At 51.0% G+C, this 19,321-nt stretch overlaps 1 protein-coding gene across 1 annotated transcript in view; it reads left to right on the top strand.

The window, feature by feature from the left end:
• Positions 1 to 19,321, top strand: part of LOC117886933 (butyrophilin subfamily 1 member A1-like) — a 194,493-nt gene that overhangs the window by 33,860 nt on the left and 141,312 nt on the right. The gene's annotated exons all lie outside the window — the stretch shown is intronic.

Genomic DNA, 19,321 nt, shown 5'->3' with positions numbered 1-19,321 from the left:
GCTGCCCCATGCCTGCGGCTCCCAGACTCTCTGGACCCAGAGCTCCCTCTGTGCAGGTACCGCCACCCCGCAGTCCCTCTGCTACAGCCACTGACACACCGGGCCTTGTAACGTCTTGGACAGACTCACAGATTTCCCAGGACAGCGACCTGAACAAAGGGACAATCCTGGGAAAACCTGGACAGGTGCCAACCCTAGTCCTGTCCACACAGCACAGTAAAACCCAGCTGAGCCGGGTACAGGCAGCCAGACACATGCCAGCCCAGGCCCCTGGCAGGGACGCTGAGCTACCATGGTCACTAAGAGTGTTAACTCCCCAACGTGCCACACACCACGCTTAGAGCCCCCAGTGCCCTGGGCCCAGCCCAGAACAGCTGTCACCTAGACTCATGGCAATGCAGGGCTGGACGGGACCTTGAGAGGTCACCTAGTCCAGCCCCCATGTTGGGTCAGGGCCTAGACCATCCCTGACAGGGATTGTCCTGTTCTTACAAACCTCCAGTGAGGGGGATCCCACAACCTCCCCTGGAACCAGGTCCAGAGCGTCACTGCCCTGAGAGTTACAAAGTGTTTCCTCATTTCCAGCCTCAGTCTCCCTTGCTGTAGATTGCGCCCATTGCTGCTTGGACAGGCCCTTGCCCTGCCCGCTGGGGGCACTGGGGATGTCACCGAGTGTGAGCATCGCTGGTAGTGCACTGCGGTGGGGAGGGAAACCAGCTGGCTCAGAGAGGCAGTGAAGGCAGCTGGGGCCTTTCACTCCCCAGTCACCGATCTCAGCAAAAGCTCAGAGTCCGGTTCCCAGCAGACAGGAGCTCCCATCATAGCTCACATTAATGGCAGCCTCACCGGCCACCTCCGCAGGGAGGCCAAGGCCTGAACAGGCCCCAGGGACGATTCCTCCCCAGGGAGAGACTCCAGCAGGTGTCAGGGCTGAGCCATGTTGGCAGGACAGTGCGGGGCTCACACGGCCGCTGTGATGTCCTCGCACCCTCAATACACAGAGCTCCAGCAGGAGGGGTGTAAAACCCCACTTGTACCCCCCGCACTGAGCTCACTGACACTGCCCCAAGCCCCCTCTCCTCCCCAGGATTGGGGGGGGGTGAGTTAGGGGCACCAGAAGAGCGGGTTGCAGGGAGCTATGGCCCCATCACTTTTAAAAGTGGGAGTGTTTGGCCTCCCACTTTTTACTGGCCATAAGGGTTAGGGTTACAGAGAAGCGACTGGAGGGACAGGGTCTTGGGGGGAAGAGGCGGTGCAGGGAGAAGGGGTGGTGTGGGGACAGGAGCTTGGGGCAAAGGGTGGAGTAGGAGTGGGGCCTTGGGAGGAAGGGGCTGCACAGGTGGGCAGGGCCACGGTTCAGGGACCAGTGGCCCCTCTACTTTTAGAGAGCTTGCATCACTCCTGGGGAGAGTACCATTCCAGATCCTGATCCCAGAGCCCAGAGGTGCCAACTTCTAATGTACCAGGGGGATGGTCAACACCCACACTGCCCCAGGCCCCACCCCCACTACACACCTCCTCCAATGCCCCACCCCCATCCTTCCTCTTTCCGTCCCACTCCACCCCCATCCCACCTCTTCCCTCCCTGTTCCGCCCCCTCCCCCAAGCACACCGCTCCTCCCCCTCACCCCAGTGCCTCCTGCAGGCCGCTGATCATCGGGACCACTGGCAGGGGAGGTGCTGGGGCGAGGGGGAGGAGCTGATTGGTGGGGTTCCTGGTGCATGCCCAGCACCCACCATTTTTTTTCCATGGGTGCTCCAGCTCTCCCCAGGACTGATGCAAGCTCTCTAAAAGTAGAGGGGCCACTGGTCCCTGAACCGTGGCCCTGCCCACCTGTGCCGCCCCTTCCTCCCAAGGCTGGAGCACCCTGGAGCACCCACAGATTCAGCGCCTATGCACATCTGTGTATTTGCTGGGTGCGCAGAACTCTCTGGGTGGAGACACTTTCACTCTGATCCGGGAACCTGTGCTGGGAGGCCCCACTGCCCAGGAGGCTGAGGGCTCTCGCTCCCCGGCCCTCTGGGGTGAAGGGAGAGGCCCTGGGGCTGCTGTTCCCTGTCCCAGAAATGGGGTGAAGGGGACGTGAACACAGACAATGTCCCGGCTTGTGCTGCGAGGGGCAGACCCGGCTCCACTCTGGGCTTCAGAGCATGAGCTCCAGTCTGAGCCTGAACGTCTACGTGGCTATTTTTAGGGCCAAAGAGGGAGCCCCACAAGCCTGAATCTGTCCACCCAGTTCTCAGACTCGCTGCCATGGGCTGTGCAGATGAACCCAAAGTGTCTCCAGAGTCTGGGTGTGAAAGTTGCCAGCGTGTCTGACCCAGGGCTGGTTAATGAGAGCGAGGGAGCTGGCTGGCGCAGTCATTAGATGGAGACACCTGAGCCCCTGGGGCTCTGAGATGGTCTCTGTGATCATTATCTGCTCTGGGAGAAGCCCAGGCACATCTACAGAGGGTCTGTGCTGCTGGCAGAGTCCATGGGACAATCACTCTGGGCAGAGAGTTCAGGCTGGAGCCGAGTCTCCATTTTCAGCCTGATTTTGGGGTTGAGATTAGGAGTCCAGGGGGATTTTTTCTATCCAGGGCAAATTAAATAGCAGCTCCGGAGTGTTTCATAGCTGATGTCCTGTGTCTGGCCTGCCCATAACTGTGCATTTCTGGGGGTGTTGACAGTCACTCACTGCGAGTCACTGGGATTTGGGCTCCTTAGTTGCTCAGACAGGTTTGCAGTGGAGCTGGGTGAAATTTGGGTACAAATAGTTTGTTTGCAGAAAAATTATATTTCGGTTACACTGAAGCTATTTGCCAATCTATGTCGAGTTTGCTGAATAGTTTTAATGAACAGAAAAAGGTGCCACCACTTCCCTTCTAGCCTTTAGCCCAGTGGCTGGGCCCTCAGCTGGGAGCCCCAGGTTCAATCCCCCCAGGTGATGTGGGGAAAGAATTGGAATTTGGGTGTCCTCCCCCCCCCCAGGTGAGGGCTGGAACCGCTGGGCTCCTGGTGTCTGATGTGGGGCTCCCTCAATCTCTCCTGCTGAAATCATCCCCCTGTGTCTAAACACTGCCATGGGCACTGGGCCAGAGCATGGGAGTGAGAATGACTGCAGCCCAGTGGGTCGAGCCCCCATCTGGGAGCTCAGAGTCCAACTCCCCTGCTCCAGTGACCCTGTAATTACTGATCCATAACCCCAGTGAGGGGAGGGGTTACAGCTCCTGGTACAGGAGTGTCTCAGCCATGTCGGTGCCCCCGTGCAAACCCCTAGTGCAGACGTGCTGCACAGGTGTGAACTGGGACTGGCCCCTGGTGCAGCTTCTCCCAGATGGAGGAAGCAGGATCCTGTCTGAGGATCAGAAACATGTGAGATGCAGAGACACATGTCAGGATCTGCCTGACAATCCTGAGAGATTTGATTATCTGATTATTGTGTGTTTGTCCTGTGTGTGGGGACGGCACCAACCTGCTCTTAGTAACAAACCAACCACACGGCCCCAGACCAACAGAGATTCCCTGGGGCCTGCCCCCCTTCACCCCTCTGCACCCATGGCACATGCCCCTCCCTTACCCTTCCCTCACCCCTGTGCTCACCTGGCCCCTGCCTCTATCCTCCCCCCTCCACCTCGCCCTACCCTTCCTTTCAACCCCTTTCTGCTCCCCTTGGCCCCTGCCCCGTTCCCCCACTTTGTCTCCCTGGCACGTGCCCCTGCCCTCCACCCACCTCTCCTCCTCTAGAACTCCCCCTCCCTTCGTCCCCCTGCCCTCCTGGCACCTCCCCCTCTCCCCAAACACCCTCTGCACCCTGGAGCCCACCCCCCACTTCACCCCCTGCTACCGCCTGCAGGCATCCCGACAGCAGTTCTGGGCCCCGGGGCAGAAAAGTCAATGGGCCCCCTGCACGCACAAACTGCACCCACGTGGATGCTGTCCGCCTGGCATTAGGGCCGTGCTGCACCTGCGCTGGCTGGTGCCCAGCGAGCTGTTGGTTGCGCTGCTGGCCGCGCTCTTGTGGCACGGCCAGGGCTTCCACATGCCCACCTGGTAGGGTTGCCAACTGTTTAATCACTCAAACCCTGCCCCTTCCCTGAGGCCATGCCCCTGTCCCATCCCTTCTCTAAGGCCCTGCCCCCGCTCACCCCATCCGCCCTCCCTCTGCCGCTCACTCTCCCCCACCCTCACTCAGTTTCACTAGGCCGGGGCAGGAGGTTGGTATGGGGTGCAGGCTCTGAGAGGGAGATTGGGAGTGGGAGGAGTGTGGGGTCAGGCTTTGGGAGGAAGTTTGGCTGCAAGAGAGGGTGTGGGCTATGGGTGGGAGTGTGGTTGCTGGGTGTATGCTCTCGGAGGGGTGTGGAGGGCGAACTCTAGGCTAGGGCAGGGGGTTAGGGGGTCGGCACTTACCTCAGGTGGCTCCCAAAAGCAGCCGGCACACCCCTCTGGCAGCGGCTCCTAGGTGGAGCAGCCAGAGGGTCTCCATGTACTGCTGCCCACCAATGGGAGCCTTCCTTCTCCCACACAGACCCCCTCCCCTTGCCCCCTGGCACAAGCTCCTTCCCTCACCCTCTGCGCTCTGGTGCCTGCCCCTTCCCTCACTCCTTCTACCCTCTGGGTCCTGCTCCTCCCCTCATGTTCCCTCGCCCCCCCCCCCACACACACAGTGCCCACACCTCCCTTCACACCCCATTGTCCTTCTAGGGCCTGCCCTTTTCCACACTTCTCTCTCTGTCCCCTTTGTGCTCACCTGCTCCCTCACCCCCCACTCTGCCCCCTGCCCTCCTTGCATCTGCCCCTCTGCTCAGCCCCCTCCCCAACCCTCCTGGGGTTTGCCCCTTCCCACCATCTCCCTCTTGGTGCCCACCCCTCCCCTCACTCCCCCCATTCCCCTCTGGTGCCTGCCCCACCCCTCACTGTCTTTGTCCCCTGGTCACCTGCGCCTTCCCCCATCCCCTCCTTTGCCCACCTCATGCCCGTTCCCTCACCCCCCTCTAGCACCCATGTGCCAACCCCTCCTTTTTCACCCCTCTGCCTCCCTGGTGCCTGCCCCTCCGTTCACCCCTTGTGTCCACTGGTGCAACCCCCTTCATTCTGCCCCCCTCTGTGCCCTAGTGCCTACCCCTTTTCCTGCCCCCCTTTGGTCCCCTGATGCCCACCCCTCCCCTCTCTCCCCTTAGGCACCAACCCCTCCCCTCACCCCCCTCTACCCCTGGGGCCTGCCCCTCCTCTTCCATTCCTCCCCTCACCCCACTTTGTCCCCTGGCACCAGCCCCTCCCCTCTCCCTGCTCTGTCCTCCAGTGACCCCCCTGCCCTAGCCATCTCCTCTCCTCCAGGTTCCTGCCTCACTCTGTCCCCTTGGCGCCTGCCCATTCCCTCTCCCCCCGCCCATGCTCCGGGTGCCTGCCCCACTCCTCATCCCCCCACCACTGGCACCTGTCCCTCCCCTCGACTCTGATCTGCCCCTCTGGAGTCCACCCCTCTCCTCATTTCCCCTGCCCCTTGGAGCCCCCCCATTCCCTCACACCCCTTTGCCCCCTGCTACCCGCCCCTTCCTTTGCTTCCCTGTGCCCCCTGGGGTCTGTCCCCTTCTTCTTGATGCCTACCCCTCCCTTCACCCCCTGGAACCGGCCCTTCCCTCCCCCTCCCACTCCTGATGCAGGCTTCTTCCCTTGCCCCCGATTGCTCTTGTGCCTGCCCCTCCTCTCACTCATCTCTGTTCCTCCCCTTTCCTCTCCCAGTATCAGCCTGGCCCCTCCCAGTCACTCTACTGCCCTCCCCTCCCCCTCCCGCACCGACACCTCCCCCCCACACCTTCCTGTCCTTCACCTCAAGGTCTCACAGGCAGAGGGGTCCTGACTCCCCTCAGGCAACAACCCCTCCCCCCCCAGCAATTAACGGGGATGCAGGTTAATTTCCCTTTGATCCCAGTGACCAGCCCCTGCCCCTGCCTCTGCCCCCGGCCCTGACTCTGTGACTCTCTCCCCAGTGGACGTGACTCTGGATCCAGACACGGCAAATACCTGGCTCATCCTGTCTGAGGATCGGAAAAGTGTAACAGATAGAAACACACGCCAGGATCTGCCCGACAACCCTGAGAGATTTGATACTTGTCCCTGTGTCCTGGGTGCTGAGGGGTTCACGGGTGGGAGGCGTTACTGGGAGGTGGAGGTGGGAGACAAGACTAGATGGACTCTGGGGGTTTTTAGGGAATCTGTGAGCAGGAAAGGGAAGCTTACATGGACACCTGTGAATGGATACTGGGTCGTGTGGCTGAGGGATGGGGAATACAAGGCCCTCACCTCCCTCAGGACCCCCCTCCCCATGCTCGTCAGGCCCAGCCGGATGGGAATTTTCCTGGATTATGAGGCGGGCGAGGTCTCATTTTACAATGTGACTGACAGGTCCCATCTCTTCACTTTCACTGACACCTTCTCCGGGACACTCCACCCTTATTTCTGTCCTGGTCACAGTGATGGAAGTACAAACGCGGCTCCCCTGATAATCTGCCCGGTCCCAGCTGAGGCCGGAGGGAATCTCTGTCCCTGACAGTGACCCCGCGGCACAGACTGTCCCCTCCCAGCCCTGCTGCTCTTCCTGCCCCCAGTGGTGGGGGTCAGTTAGTGCCGGCAATTGGACTTTTTGTGCTGACCGGATGCTGCCAGTTTCCCTTTTCAGCTGGAGGTTCCAGTTGAAAACCGGACACCTGGCAACCTCCAGCCCTCACCTTCCCCGTCCCCTGCCCCAGGGGTAGCAGGTAGTGGTGGATGGGGTCATTTACCCCTGTCAGAATTTTCTACCCCTGTGAAATCTCAATGTAAAATATGAAAGAAAAAAGATTATTCTAATTTAGAAAATATTATTGTAACAAGGTGTAAATACAAGAATATTTTAATTTACATTTCAACGGTATTTCACAAACAAGCATCTAAACATAATTTTAGAAATGGAATTATTTACATTTATTTTTTGATTCTTCTCTCAAATCTATATTGAAGTTTTAGTTCTCTAAATAACGTCATTTGTATTTCAATTGTGGAATTTCAAGAAATCCAAAATATTTATCTTAACAAAATAAACTATTTAATTGTCAGACTGGGTTGTTCAGTTACAATGTACATGTCTCATAAACATCACAACTACACACATGTGCAGCTGCTCTCTCTCTCTCCCCCTGTCTTTATCATCTTGACTGGTTCTCTCTGGCAGGCAGGGCACATACGCTCACTTCCTGCACTACACCTTTGACAATTAATAGGTGAAAAAATGATAGAATTAATTAAGCAATATATTTAAGTGAACTCACGCAAGATTATATAATATTCTTTGAACTTCTGTCAGCATTAATTCATGTGATGTTTAACTTTCTAGTTACATATAATTGGTAATCAAGATATGACCCTTCCTTTCTTTTTCTCACATCAATTAACAAAACACGGTCTCCAACCTCAAATGCTATCTTCCTATACACAGAAATCTCTTCTACAATCTCCATCTTTTTGGTTTATTTTTCTTTAAAAATATTATTTGCAGGCAATGTACAGTCAGTGTCCACTGCTGATTTCAATGTACTGCCGGGCTCTTTCTGCTCTTGGTTATAAGGACACAACAAATGCAGTTTGATAAAGAAATAGAGAGAGGTTTCTTTAAATTAATGGAGATATCCCATCTCCTAGAACTGGAAGGGACCTTGAAAGGTCATCAAGTCCAGTCCTCTGCCTTCACTAGCAGAACCAAGCACTGATTTTGCCCCAGATCCCTAAGTGGCCCCCTCAAGGATTGAACTCACAACCTTGGGTTTAGCAGGCCAATGCTCAAACCACTGAGCTACCCCTCTCCCCGTTGTTCAGTATTCCTTTACTGAATCATCACAAATTAACTTAATTGTATTAAAGACGCTGGCACTTAATGACACATAACATGAAATTTGGTGAAGCTTTCTTGGGAAACCTTTCTTCTCAACCATAAATCAGTCGAAAGGATGATATTTTTGTTGTCATTTGAGCTTTAGAGTACAAAGAAAATAATTGCTCCAGGAAATTCATCACAGTTCCTCTGGGTTCTGTCCACCACCTTCTGGAATGCTCTGTAACAATAGTGACCGATTGGTCTAATTCCTTGAAATTAGTGATTGAACCTAATGTCTTGAAGATCTAGCTGAGCAGAGTCTGAGGGGAGGCACATCACATGGCATTGCTGGGACTACTTTTTGTTTTAAACCTGATGTGTTATGAACACTTTCAATGTAATAATTCAGTTTTGAAGATTTATTCACAATATGACGTTCATGGCAGAGTGCCCTAAACTTACCTTGATTATTTGAAAATAAATATCCTAAAATGATCTTTTGATGGATTCATTTGTGGGTTTTATCCAGTCTGCTGGTGTCTAGCTGGCATGGGCTGCTGAAGCTATGTGTTCTTCCTAGTTTTTAATACAGGGAAATGTTAATCTAAAAATAGATAATTTCCCCCTGAAATTTCCTTCAGAAATATCTGTGTTTCTTTCCCCATTTCTCACTGACTTATGTGTAATTACTGTGGTTTCTTATCCAATCTTATTGTGTTATTATATGGGGAAATATGTTGGCAAATTGGTTAATACACAACATGGTTTTTACTAACTGACAAGACATAAAAATGTGTTGTCACTCACAATTGACAGCATGAAGTGCCATGAAGAGATTGCAGGAATGTTCATTTTTAAATTTCTAACTATGAATGGGCTCCCCCATCAGTTCCTGCAACCCCTGGCTGGCAGACCTCTCTGTGAATGAAGCAGCAGGCAGTCTGCCAGGGAACCTCCACCAAGTGTCTTTATGACTTTTTATGGTGCATCACAACAGAGCAGCACTTACGAGGAGCCCCCTTCCTGCTCACTGGTTCAGACTTTTACATTGCTGCTTTCTTCTCAGCGCTGAGCTAGTGACCTCACCAGGGCTCCCCACAGGGAGCCGGGATCCTCCAGGCAGCAGTCCGGCTGGCAGCATGGAGCAGGGCAGGCTCAGCCCATCTCAGAGCAGGAAGCCTGGGCAGCAGCTAGGCTGGGAGCGGGGTGGACCATGTGGCATCCAAGCTCCAGGCACGGAGGGTACAGCCAGGCTAGGACAGGGGAGCCTCAAGGCAGCTGGGCCCTAGCTGGAGCCCCCTACCTGCCCCCGGAACAGCCTGGCTTTTTAGTTAGCGGAGCCATGAAACTGCCAAGAATGACAGCCAACAGCTGATGTAAGTGAGACAGTGTCTACACACACACTGCATCGCCCTAACTACACCCACACAAGCCCTGCGCCTCTCATGGAGGTGGAATAGTTATATCCATGTAGTAGGACACTTACATCAGTGGGAGCAAGGCTGTAGTGTTACACTGACACAATTAGTTTGATGTAATCTGCCTTACATCGATCTAACTCTGCAGTGTAGGACCAAGCCCCGGTCCCAGCCACGGCGATAACTATTCCCTACGCTGTACTCCTGGGCAGCCTCCTCGATGGGAACCACCGTGTGAGCGCGGTGAGCCCAGGACTGGATCCAAGCACATATTCACTGGGATTGTCCAGCATTCCAGGGAACCAAAGCTTCCAGCTCTTGCCAGGCATGTTCAAGGGAAAATCAGAAAGTCCCAGTTGTTGATCTCAGGCTCAGGAGCTCCCTCCTCTGGTTCAGACCACAGGAGGCCGGACACCTGCCATTTCCAATGCACAAGCAAAGTAGCGTGAATCCCTGTGCAGGAGGCGTGCATTGGGAAAGTTGGCCTGTGACGGATCTCTGGGTGGAATGTCGGAGGAGGATTTCTGGGTGTGGTTTCCAGTGTTGTGTTTGGTTTGGTTTGTATAATTCCTCCTCTAGGTAAGCAGGGAGGGATGTAAGGCCAGATTTTCAGAGGTATTTAGTGCCTAGCACAACAGGATCTTTGGTCCATGACTGGTGAGCTCCAAGGTGCTACAAGAATAAATAGTAATCATAAAGGGATAGAGGGGAATCAGTCTGTGACTCTCTTGCTCCAGCCTTCCTGACCTTTGCATGTGGACTGGACTTTTAATGTGTAGAGACAACATAATCACAAATCTTCCATAGACCCAGAGTGCACTGCATCAAAGTAATCCCCAGGCTCTTATCATAGTAACGTGTGTCTGTCTGGGCCCTGGTGGTGTTTAGGTCTCAGCTCTGGTGCGGAAACAAATCCCTGAACAAAACCCTGATCCTGCCCCCCAGATAACTGCTGTTTCAAAAAACACAAAGCCAAACAGTTAATCCTTATATTTGAACAGACAGGTGGGGTCACAGATCTGCACCATTCATTGAGTGCTACTTCATGTTTGTACCACAAGAGGGTTGCATTTGGGAGTTGCAAATACTTATCCCCCCCACCCCGTCCCACAGTCAAGAAGGAGCTGATCCCACAGAGTCTAGCAGAACCTTTGGGTGTATCCAAGCCCCACTGAGCAGCTGCCCAGCTCAAGGGGACCAGGAGACCTCAGAGGTGTAGGATATTTCGAATATCTGCCTGAGTTACTGTGAGCAGCATCTCAGTTTAGTGACTCACATGGGTGATGTTTATTTTGTGGGAGGAGTTAGAATAACTTTCTCCAACATCCTTCCTCCTCACCTGCACTGCTCCCCTACCCTGTACTCTGATCTGTATATTCCTGTCACTCAGCCTACACTGCCACAGCCCTGCTGGATTTAACATCCTCCTCAGACCAAACAGATCCCTGTTGTTGCTTGGAAACAAGCCAGAGGTTAAAGGGAATTCTGGGTTCTCCCATTCAAGTGAGAAACATCAAACCCCAGCTCAGCAGCAAACACCAACACAAGTCACTGGCCTGCTGCCCTCAGGTCTAATGAAGGTTCTAAAAGAAAGTTATTGATTGTAAAAGGCACCGATGTTGTCGTTCACCAGAAGGTCTGAGATCATGTCCCCCCAAGGCAACACGTCCTTTGGTGAGCCTGTCTTTCGGAAGCTCTGTCCCTGCACAACAACCTGGCATCTGATCCTCAGCCGAGCCCTTTCCATGGAGAGTGAGGTGCAGGACGGAGGAGAAGGCTGAGAGGTGCCATCTCCCCTCCATGGACTCAGCGGTCATTCTCGGGGACAGGGCCCAAGTAACACAATATCCTCACTGGCGATGGCAGCGACTGGGTGACCTGGGCCAGTTGCTGTGAGCTGGGCAGGGAATGTCCCAGGGCAGAAGGAAAATAGACAGACTCCCCTGCTGCTGCCATCGTGTTTCAGACCCTTTCCCCTGATGGACGCTGCTGCTCCTAACTCGTAACAACTCCCATCATCCCAGCACTATGGAAACATCAGCAAACTGCAGGGGGAGGGTGAGAGTCAGTGGGAGTCAAGCACCTGCCTGCCAGATTGGTGGTTCAGTAAGGTTGCCCCTGCATCCTCCCAGCCTCCCTGTGGGGCAGGTGAGTGTCACTCAGCCCTTTTCGAGGGGCAGGAGTGGAGGTTAAATCCAATAGGACAGAGAGTGAAAGTCTCACTAGGGATTTCAAGTCACTGGGGTCCCTGTAGTGGCAGTACAGGAGGGTGGGGAGGTAAAACCCACCCACATCCCAGGCCCAAGTCATTGGCATCCAGCCCAGCCCCCCCAACTCCCACAGTCACTGTGCCCCCAGCCCCTGGGCGGGAGTGCTGGCTGCAGCCGCTCTGCAGCACTTGGTCAATGGAGAACCCTGCCACGGTGCTCAGGGCAGCAGCAGGCCAGCCTGGTCACTCTGTACAGCCTCCCTCACAGTCCCCAGGGGTTCATTATTTGGGGAGAGGGGTTGCTGTGGCTCTCCAGGCCATGGGGGAGTTTCACCTAGAAAGCAGCAGAGGCAGAGCAGGAGCCAGGTCTCGGGGACCCCAGCTCCTTAGCCCTGTGCCCAGAGCCATACAACACTGCCTCCTGAATGTGACACAGGTGATCATTTTATTTTCAGATATTTCAGTGCTTTCTTTAATTCAGACCATAGCTATACCATTATAATCTGTAGTGTCTGGTCTGGCATGCAGCAAACTGCAGGTGATCCACATTACAAACATTTGTCACACATTTTGATTGCTGGTGTCCCACCAGCATCGATAACTGTCACCTGCCCCTGTTCACAGTCCAGACAAACCTGGATCCTGCTGGGGACCTGGGGCAGGGGGGTTCAGAGGGGAGGTGAAAACATGGAACTGACCCCTGCACTGCCCCACAGCTTATCTAAAGCTAGAGAGGCTGATTTCAGGGTCCAGAGTGGGATAGTCCCCACTACGGTAACCAGATGTCCCGATTTTATAGGGACAGTCCTGATATTTGGGTTTTTTTCTTATATAGGGTCCTATTACCCCCCACCTCCTGTGCCGATTTTTCACACTTGCTATCTGGTCACCCTATTCCCCACCCTCCATGACTCTGGGACATACTCTGAGCCAGAATTCCAGCCACACCCAAAGCCAGGGGCAGATTCTTTGACACTTTCTGACCCAGGATCCCCAGAGTCCTCCTGGATCATAGAGCACAGTGGCAAACAGGCTGCACAATTCCTGGATCCATGAAATTGGCTTCTCTACCTGAATGCTCACTGAATGCTCTGTATGCTTTGACAGTGCAGAGGCTGCACAGAGTTGAGACCTAATGCAACCTCCAGGGTCACAGAGACGGCATGATAGAAATTCCACAGGAGGAGGTCATAGAGACTGCGCTGTCTGACTGAGGTGGGATATTCCCCCCCGCCATGTGTCTCAAGAACACTGTCTGAGCTGGGTTCCCAGCACCTAGATCTAGGGGTGGATTCTCTCCCCAGGGACAGAGACCGTCAAGAAAGTGAAGATCAGGGCCTCATCACCAGCATCAATAAATGTCACGTGCCCCCGGTCACAGTCCAGACAAACCCGGATCCTGCTGGGCACCCGGCTCTGGGGGAAGGAGTCACAGGGGAGGTGAGATCCTAGAACTGACCCCTGCACCGCTCCACAGCCCAGATCCCACTCTTAGTGTTAAGGCTGATCCATCCCTTCCTCCCCACAGACTCTCTGACCACCCCCACAGCCCAGTATTCCCTGGACCCCACCTCCACCTCCCAGGAATGTCTCCCCGAGGTGAATCCCTCATAGCCCAACACAGAGGGATCAGTGTCAAATCTCTCAGGGTTGTTGGGCATTTGCTGCCGTGTGTCTCCCCATCTCACACTTTTCTAATCCTCAGACAGGACAAGGTTGGGATGAGCCGTGTCTGGATCCAGAGTCACATTCACTGGGGAGAGAGACAATCAGAGTGTTAGGGGCAGAGCTCACTCCTGGGGAAGGTTGGGGCCATTTCTCACACTCCCCTGGCTGGGTCAGTCCTGGATCCCAGGGAGATGCCTCTGTCCTGGGCACCTGACACTGAGCAGAGCTGTCACTGCAGTTCCTCAGTCTGTTTAATGCGACCCACTTCATTGGTTTCTCATTTCCTTCCAGAGGCTTCATCTCCCACGTCCCCCTGCTGGGGCTGCTTCATTCCCAGTGGCAGAGACACAGCCAGGAAGGTTTTAGTGGGGAGGGGGTTCCCCTCAGGGGTTTAAAGCTATTACCTGCCTCTTCTGCTTCCTTCTCACTAAAACCTTCCTTGCTGTATCTCCACTGCTGGGAATGGAGCATCCTCTCTGTTCCCTCACCTGGGAGTGGAGAAACAGGCAGCACTGGGGAAGAGCCAATTAAGACCAGAGAGTAGGAGGCAGCATTGGGTGAGGTAACCCCATCCCCAGTCCAGATAGCAGAGAAGGGGGTGGTATCAGAGTGAGAGCATCTCCCCAATCTATGAAAGAGCGAGAAGCTCCAATGGGAGAGCCTAGCCTTGCCCAAAGTAAAGATAGGATGTTAGTAGTACAACCTCAATAGTATTCATCACCATGTACTTTTGACAGGTTTCCATGCCCCCTTTAGGGCTTATGTCCCACCCTCCATTCCCGTTTCCATTGGTGCCAAGGTTTGGCGCAATCAGCCATTTTGAAAAAATATATATATTATTTTTTTTATATTTGAATAGGGGGTATGTTGCATGCTTGTCCTTTGATACATTTGGTTGATTGCTTAGAGAAAAAGGTGAAAAAATAGAGTAAGGGAGCTTAAAGATAAAAAAAAGAAAGCTTTGGTTAGGTTTAGAGGAAAAAAGGAAAGAAAGGTTATTAAAAAGAAGAAAGATTTTTGATTAGGTTTAGTAAGGAGAGATGATTTTAAAGGCCTAGTTTGGCATGTTATTAAAGAATAGAAAGAGAGAACTTTAAAAAATTGAGATATTTGTTTTTAAAGGGTTAGTTTAAAAGAATAGTGACAAATTATTAAAGAAAAGAAAGATTTTTGGTTAGATTTAGTAAGGAGAGGTGATTTTAAAGGACTAGTTTGGCATGTTATTAAAGAATAAAAAAATTGAAATAAATTTAAAACATTCATTAAATATAAAGTTAGGTTAAAAAAGAACACATGGCAGAGAAAAGGGAATTTTATAGAGCAGAGACTGTTTAGTAAGCACATGGTAAAAATATAAAGGTTGGTTAATAAAGAAGCATTTAAAATATTAAATAAGGGTAGGTTTAGAAAAGAGCATTGAAAAAAAGATTAAATAAAAGAGAAACATAAAGATAGGTTAAAAGAGAGAACAGGGCAAGAAAAGGGAAAAGAAAGCCCCTATGCAAAGGGCAAAGATAGACAGCATGTGGTTGAGTCAGAGAGAGAGAGAGAGAGAGAGATCTTACCCTTGCAACTGTTCCTGGGGAAAGAGGGAGCTCCCAACCCCTCAGGCTAGTTATCACCACCTTTGGGTCAGACCAATCAGATGTTGTTCTACAGCTGCGTCATAGAATACATTTTTCTGAACCAATCCTATAGTCCCAAGTTTTTTAAACAAGAGCCATCTCCTTCCCCTCCCCTACCTACCCCCTCCCCTTTAACTGCCTTATTCTTCTGGGGTCTAAAAAAACAGACCCCAAGCATCTTTCCTGCCATGTAGCACTTAGAATCATAGAAGATTAGGGTTGGAAGGGACCTCAGGAGGTATCTAGTCCAACCCCCTGCTCAAAGCAGGACCAACACCAACTAAATCATCCCAGCCAGGGCTTTGTCAAGCCAGGCCTTGAAAACCTCTAAGGATGGAGATTCCACCACCTCCCTAGGTAACCCATTCCAGTGCTTCACCGCCCTCCTAGTGAAATAGCGTTTCCTAATATCCAACCTAGACCTCCCCCACTGCAACTTGAGACCATTGCTCCTTGTTCTGTCATCTGCTACCACTGAGAACAGCCTAGCTCCATCCTCTTTGGAACCCCCCTTCAGGTAGTTGAAGGCTGCTATCAAATCCCCCCTCACTCTTCTCTTCTGCAGACTAAATAACCCCAGTTCCCTCAGCCTCTCCCCATAAGTCATGTGCCCGAGCCCCCTAATCATTTTCATTGCCCTCGGCTGAACTCTCTCCAATTTGTCCACATCCCTTCTGTAGTGGGGAGACCAAAACTGGATGCAATACTCCAGATGTGGCCACGCCAGTGCCGAATAGAGGGGAATAATCACTTCCCTTGATCTGCTGGCAATGCTCCTACTAATATAGCCCAATATGCCATTGGCCTTCTTGGCAACGAGGGCACACTGTTGACTCATACCCAGCTTCTCGTCCACTGTAATCACCAGGTCCTTTTCTGCAGAACTGCTGCGTAGCCAGTTGTTCCCCAGCCTGTAGCAGTGCATGGGATTCTTCCTTCCTAAGTGCAGGACTCTGCACGTGTCCTTGTTGAACCTCATGAGATTTCTTTTGGCCCAATCCTCCAATTTGTCTAGGTCACTCTGGACCCTATCCATACCCTCCAGCATATCTACCACTCCCCCCAGCTTAGTGTCATCTGCAAACTTGCTGAGGGTGCAATCCATCCCATCATCCAGATCATTGATAAAGATGTTGAACAAAACCAGCCCCAGGACCCCTGGGGCACTCCGCTTGATACCGGCTGCCAACTATACATCGAGCCATTGATCACTACCCGTTGAGCCCAACAATCTAGCCAGCTTTCTATCCACCTTATAGTCCATTCATGCAATCCATACTTTTTTTTAAAACTTGCTCACAAGAATACTGTGGGAGACCGTATCAAAAGCTTTGCTAAAGTCAAGATATATCACATCCACCACTTTCCCCATATCCACAGAGCCAATCAGGTTGGTCAGGCATGACTTGCCCTTGGTGAATCCATGTCTTTGCAAACACATCAGCCAACTCCCTCAGTACCCTTGGATGCATTAGATCTGGACCCATGGACTTGTGCACGTTCAGCTTTTCTAAATAGTCCTTAACCTGTTCTTTCACCACTGAGGGCTGCTCACCTCCTCCCCATACTGTGTTGCCCAGTGCAGCAGTCTGGGAGTTGACCTTGTCTGTGAAGACCGAGGCAAAAAAAGCATTGAGTACTTCAGCTTTTTCCACATCTGTCACTACATTGTCTCCCCCATTCAGTAAGGGTCCCACACTTTCCCTGACCACCTTCTTGTTGCTAACATACCTGTAGAAACCCTTCTTGTTACCCTTTACATCCCTTGCTAGCTGCAACTCCAATTGTGCCTTGGCCTTCCTGATTACACCCCTGCATGCTCTAGCAATATTTTTATACTCCTCCCTAGTCATCTGTCCAAATTTCCACTTCTTGTAAGCTTCCTTTTTGAGTTTAAGCTCATCGAAGATTTCACTGTTAAGCCAAGCTGATGCCTGCCATATTTGCTAACTTTTACATAGGTGCTTTAATAAAGATTAAAACCATAAGCCCTTAGTAATGAACAAGTTTTAAAAGTGTTCCCCTATGTATTAGACCAGGGGTCGGCAACGTTTGGCACGCGGCTCACCAGGGTAAGCACCCTAGCGGGCCGGGCCAGTTTATTTACCTGCTGATGCGGCAGGTTCGGCCAATCGCGGCCCCCACTCACCGCGGTTTGCCGTCCCGGGCCAATGGGGGTGGCGAGAAGCAGCACGGGCGAAGGATGTGCTGGCCGCGGCTTCCCACTGCCCCCATTGGCCCGGGACGGTGAACCGCAGCCAGTGGGGGGTGCGATCAGCCGAACCTGCCACGTCAGCAGGTAAATAAACTGGCCCGGCCCGCTAGGGTGCTTACACTGGTGAGCCGCATGCCAAACATTGCCAACCCCTGTTTTAGACTAACATTGGTTATTTTTAGTGAGGACAATTTGAAGCTGCAGCAAAGCCCCTGTTAGCAAAAACACTGTTAGTCAGTGGATCAGAGATAAGAAGGCTGCTTCTTCCCCACTTTTTAACAAAAGCAAGTAAAAGTTATATTAAGTTTTGTAAAGGAATAAAGCTCTGTTTTATAATCACTTGAAAAGACAAGCCTATATGAAGAAATAGCCCTTTATTTAGCACTTTTGCACGTGTTTTAATAAAACATGAGCATGCAGAACCACCCCAGGGTTAAACCCCCAAACCCTTACTAACGAAATGTTTTTAAAAGCTTTTCCCTATGATTTAGTGAGGACAATTTGATGCTGCCGCAACAACAGCATTTGTGAGTCAGTGGATCAGAGATAAGAAGATTGCTTCTTCCCCCACTTTTTAACAAATAGAGGTGAAAATTATAGTAAGTCTTGTAAAGGAATAAACACTTTAAAAGACAAGCCTATATGAAGACACATCCCTTCATTTAGGACCTTTGCATATGTTTCAATAAAAAGTTAGCATGCAGAAACATCCCAGGATTAAAAACACAGAGAACCTGTTCATAAAAATAAATTATAGTGATAAAGTTTTCCCCTATGTTTTAGACTAACATTGCTCATTTTTAAGTAAGGACACTTTGAAGCAGCGTGCTTTTTCAGCAAAGCCACTGTCAGCAAAAACAGCATCTGTGAGTCTGTGGATCAGAGATTAGAAGGCTGCTTCTTCCCCCACTTTTTAACAAATACAAGTGAAAGTTATATTGTTTTGTAAAGAATAAACACTAAAAGACAAACCTATATGAAGACACATCCCTTTATTTAACATTTTTGCAGGTGTGTCTCAATAAAATAGAGCATGCAGAAACACTCCAGAGTGAAAACCACAGAATCTTAATAACAGCTAGTTTATATTCCCCTTATTCTGTAATCCAGTGGATCAGAGAGTTTATTTTCTCCCCACTTTTTAACAAATCTATGTGAAAGTTATATTAAGCTTTCATTTTCTTAGGACTTTTAGATTGAAGTATGAATGTTTCTGTTGCATTATCAGAATGTCTTTGTTTTTAAATGTTTGCAACCCATGTGCTGAGACACGGGTACAACTTTTTTTTTAAGTTTAACATGAAAAAGCAGTATTGACTGAGCTGTAACAAAACAAGGCCACTCTTAGGGATGTTTTGTAGAAGTTTAGTGAACTATAAAGGCTTAAGATACTAGCCTAAGCTTTTAAAAATAGTGTTTTTAAAGTACCAACTGGGTAAGAATATGAAAACTGGCAATTGAGGGGAGTTTACATATGTGTTTTAATAAAAAAAACAAAATTAATAAAAAAATACACACAATTGTTTTTTAAAGTTTGGATTTATACAAAAAACAAGAAAAAAATAGTGTATGTAAAAAAAGTTAGCTGTTTTTTACCAGAGATAAGGAGTCTGCCCCCCCCCCCACACACACACACACTTTCTTCTTTTCTAATGTTTTTAAAAAATCTAAACCGAGGACAAACAGATTTTTAAAAAAGCCACAGCCACAGAGCTCAGGCCATGGGGGTAAGAAAGCTGTCCTGCCTATATCCCTCATGCACAAGCACCAGGGCTGGGTGGGCCTTTGTTAGAGGAACAGGCCGCTCATATACCTCTTGTTGTTGTTGACAAACTGTAACCTGCCTGCACCTATACTACAGGGGCAATCTACTGCCCTTTTGACAAACCCCACACCCCTTGAACTCCATAAAAACACACTTCACACAGTTATTTTCGACTGATATTTTATTTTACAATACACCCTGTTTTGTTCCCAAAACATGCTCTAACTTTTAGTGTTTTTTCTTAGCAAGATTTTGTAATTTGCTGAATGAAGACGACGTTCAACATTTCGCATTAAACATTCATCTGTCACTTTGATGATTTCATCTAAAACGCTAATTGGGTCCTTGGCCTCTGTCACTTTGTCCACCAATTCTGCCCCTAGACCTAAATGTTCCTGGGTTAAACAGAGGCACTGCAGCGCATATCTAGGGTTACCATATTTAAAAAATAAAAAAAGAGGACACTCCACAGGCCCTGGCCCCACCCCTTTCCCACCCCCGGCCCCGCCCCAACTCCACCCCTACTCCGCCCATTCCCCGCCCATTCCCCCAAAGTCCCCGCCCTAACTCCCCCTCCTCCCTCCCAGCC

This window comes from Trachemys scripta, chromosome 14 (genome assembly GCF_013100865.1).
Source record: "Trachemys scripta elegans isolate TJP31775 chromosome 14, CAS_Tse_1.0, whole genome shotgun sequence".
Classification (NCBI taxonomy): domain Eukaryota; kingdom Metazoa; phylum Chordata; order Testudines; family Emydidae; genus Trachemys; species Trachemys scripta.
This window is presented reverse-complemented; position numbering and strand designations above follow the sequence as displayed.